The sequence below is a fragment of the Leguminivora glycinivorella genome, chromosome 14 (assembly GCF_023078275.1).
Source record: "Leguminivora glycinivorella isolate SPB_JAAS2020 chromosome 14, LegGlyc_1.1, whole genome shotgun sequence".
Classification (NCBI taxonomy): Eukaryota; Metazoa; Arthropoda; class Insecta; order Lepidoptera; family Tortricidae; genus Leguminivora; species Leguminivora glycinivorella.
The window spans coordinates 6,519,833-6,523,729 of NC_062984.1; the positions used below are offsets into that span (position 1 = coordinate 6,519,833).

Here is a 3,897-nt window from a genome sequence, read left to right on the forward strand (position 1 = left end):
TTATTGCACAGCTCAGCACATAATATGTGCAGTGCAGTGCATTCCAACTTTCATTATCATTTAATATGTTATCTTTTATTCGAGATACCATTAGTACAAACTCCGTGTTAAAAAAAATTAATAAATATGAAAAAATTTAAAGTATCAAAACTATTTGTCAGTTATTTCTTAATTGCATTGCATGCATATTTTACGTAAATGAATACTTCTTTAAATATACTTACTAATAAATGAGACTAATTACTAGGAAATCAAATCAAAATAGGCAATTTCGTATTTAATACCACACAAATAAATGAAATAAATACCTCGTTCTCAAAGTATTGCTTTTATAAAATTTTGTAAGGATTGTAGCGAAAACGAAAAAGTAGTGGTAAAACATTTAAGTTGGTAACCCTGACGCCCCTTGTGACGCCACGAACATGCGGTGCGAGCTGCGAGTGCGCCACCAGTCCGCCATCTTTCTTACCTTTTTGATGGTTGTTGATTTGTAAATTTTGTAATTAGTTTTTGCCGACGTCCGTTTTTTAAGTAATTTTTGGTATTTTACAAATTGTGTTACTTTAGTGGACACGTGGAGACATGGACGCTGACTGTTGGAAGAATTCGTCAATTCAGACTGGCGCAAAGAGCTATCAGGGCGCGATGCCAGGAATTTCATTGCGAGACAGAATTCGAAATGAGGATATTCGCCAACGCAATAAAGTTACCGACATTGCAAAAAGGATTAACTCAAGTGGGAATGGACCGGCTATATTTTTCGCAGAGATGACGATCAATGGGGTCGCCTAGTATTGCTGTGGAGACCTAGCCTGGGTGGCCGAGGTGGCGGGAAACCACGAGCAGATGGTCGGATGACACATATAGAACGGAGTGGAAACCCACGGAATGCAGACCAGGATCATATAGTAAGTATTTTGTTTCTTAAGTTTTGTATGGATTCTTTGAATGAAATGAGTTCTATCGAGTTAACTGCACTTTGCGTTAGGCGTCCATGTGTTTTATTCTTAGCGCCAGGCAGGCAAGCATGGGATGGCCTAATGTTTTATCATTTATCGCACGACCATGCTTGCCTGCCAGTTCTGGTTATTTATTGATTTAGGTCGAGTTTGTTTGTTTGGTTTAGTTTTTAGTTATTTAAAAATAAAATGCCCTAGGTATGCTGATCTAGGCCTAATCAAGCCAGCAGCAGTGGGACATGTTGCCCACTCTAACGTTATCCTGTTAATTAGATTATATGAGATAGATTAGATAGAATAAATTTTATGGTATGAGGAGAAAACCATTCAAATCTAATTGAAACTAACTACTTCTACTTGTGTAAATATATTAATGATGCTGATTTATTCAACTAATTTTATATTTTCAGCTTTAGGTATGAGTTTGTTACTTTTGCTCATAATAACATGGAGTATGTCACGGCTGCTCCACGGGCTGCATTGAAGGGCAACAGGAGCGAAAATGTTAAAATGGAAAGGAGCTCCCCCTTTCAATTAGGGAATCTTAGGTAATATACTATTGTTTTTTATTTGCATACCATATAATTTTTACAATATGTACATATTTGGACCCTGAAAAGGGTATAGCAAAAATCTCTTACTAGTTTGTGTTATTAACTAGATTTATAGAATAAAAATTGAGGTTCCACTCTCAACTGTTTCCTCCTCTAAAACTTAATCAATCAGGATGAAATTTGAGGATTTGAATAATAATGAAATAATCTGTGTCATACCGTTTGGTTTTTTTGGCTAATTGTTGACCCATTTTGACTATCCTACGACAGTCCGACACATATATAAATGATAATAAATATTAATAATCTGTGTTGAAAAAACCAGGGAGGAAATAGTCGAGAGCTTTTGTATGGAGAATTGACCCCTGCTGTAGTAAATCGCCCGTTTCTGCTGAAGTAATTATGGATTGAATAACACTGACTCTCTTTTCTCTTTTTAGGATATGCTAAGGCAAACAGAAGGAGGCAAGGAACGGGACTGCATCAATTGCTGTCTGGAACCAATCTTGTGGGATGACTTCTGGACAGGGAAAAACAATTTCATCATCTACCCTAATACTGACGAATGTTCTAAAACGTAAGTACTTATGAACCCTTCATAAAGGGCAATGTCCATCTTTTATTACAAGCTTTTATTCAACTTGCCTTGTTAGTGTGTTAGTGTTAGTTTGGGTCAAAACGTAGAAGCTAAATTTGACCCACTTCCCGGTTTCCGATTGAGCTGAAATTTTGCATGCATATGTAAATCATGTGACAATGCAATATTATGGTATCATGGCGCTGATCTGATGATGGAGCAGAAAGGTGGTCATAGGAACTTTGTTATGAAACGTCGTATCCCCATTGAGTAAAAGGGGTTTTTAGAAACATCTCGGAGAGCAGTAGACAACTGTTGAAAGAAAGGTACAGTCGGCGATAAAAAAGCTTGTGCCAAAAATGATGTTTTTGCAAAAGACTTATTCATATGCGTTTAGTACAAATTGATTTAAAATAATATATCTAAAGGTTTTCTAACATTTTATAAATTTTACAGGTGCTGTAAGGCAGACATTTCCAAATGTAACGGAGGAAAGTTTCGAGACATGTAATGGTTTCAACATGCTGCTGAGACCCAACTCAAGAGACGTCAGTTTGTACTGTTTAGTCCATTCTCTATTGGGCATGCTTGTATAGAGAGGTATATATTGGAGTACAGACATGGTGTTTGGTATGAGTATTATATACATCCTTTTGAGTCAAATAGGACCGGTAGCCACTTAGAACTCCGTGTCCGAAAGGGTCAAAGTATGGAGCTCCCGGTACTCAGAAAAAAAATTCTGGCCTATTAGTTTTGAACTTTCGAGTCAAGTTTGGTGTCATTTTTAAACTGTTCGCTTCGTTTTTAAATTGAAGAAGATTAAAAATCACAGTAATATTATAAAGGCAAAAGTTTGTGAGCATACCGTGTTTGTTACTTCCTCACGCCACGCCCAAGTGCCTTAACAAATATTATTTATAAAATTAAGTATGGAGGAAGTACGATATACCCTAAGTTAACACGTCGCTTCTTCTTGATCGTGGGTAACACTCGGGGCGCAGTATAATGATTATTAAAAATCTTTATGCTGTCCCCTATGCTGCGATGGCGATCGTTGCAGTACTTTCAATATTTTTTTTACATCAAATATTAGAATCATCAAAGATTACTAATAAAATAGGCTTTTTAGAAATATTTTTTAAAAATCATGATTAGTATAAAAATACGGAAATATGAGGCTTTGTTTGCATTTCGTGGCTACTAAAAATTCATTATTAATAAATATTGTGCTATATTTTGCTATGGAACCCTAAAAAAGTAGTTACATAAAAATGACACTAAAATTGACTCAAAGCTCAAACTAATCGGCCAGAATTTTTTCTGAGCAGCAGGAGCTCCATACTTTGACCCCCTCTCCCCCCTTCGGACACGGAGTTCAAAGTGGCTACCGGTCTTGTTTGACTCGGGAGGACGTGTATAATACCCATGTAGATGTAGATGTAGTGTAGGGACGCCTGGCCGGATACAGGCGGGCTGTCGATCGCTGGTGCGTTCATTCAGCCCAATTCCCTGGAGTTGGAGCTGCAGGTTACTGTCCCGGCTGCCCTCCCACACTTCTCAAATTTTCTTGTTTTCCTGCAGAACATAATACCCATACTAAACGCCAATGCTCTACTCAAAAATTCACTTTTTCCCAATAGAGAACGGACTGTGTTAGACAGTGCATGTTGTTACACGGTAAATTTTTCTAGAAGACCAAATTTATAAGTTCCTTAGTTATTCTATTTTTAACTAAATAAGTTCTTGTACTATAAGCAGTAATCGGAATAGGCAGAGTAGATATATTTATTTTTAAACGAAATGACTT

The 3,897-nt window shown here is 36.8% G+C and overlaps 1 long non-coding RNA gene across 1 annotated transcript; it reads left to right on the top strand.

Annotated features, from left to right (window-relative positions):
* The first annotated feature begins 496 nt into the window (after window positions 1-496).
* On the top strand, window positions 497-3,638 carry LOC125233379. The gene is made up of 4 exons (XR_007177849.1): window positions 497-908; window positions 1,370-1,507; window positions 1,954-2,090; window positions 2,547-3,638. It is a non-coding gene; the product is annotated as an uncharacterized LOC125233379 (long non-coding RNA).
* Window positions 3,639-3,897: the final 259 nt, after the last annotated feature.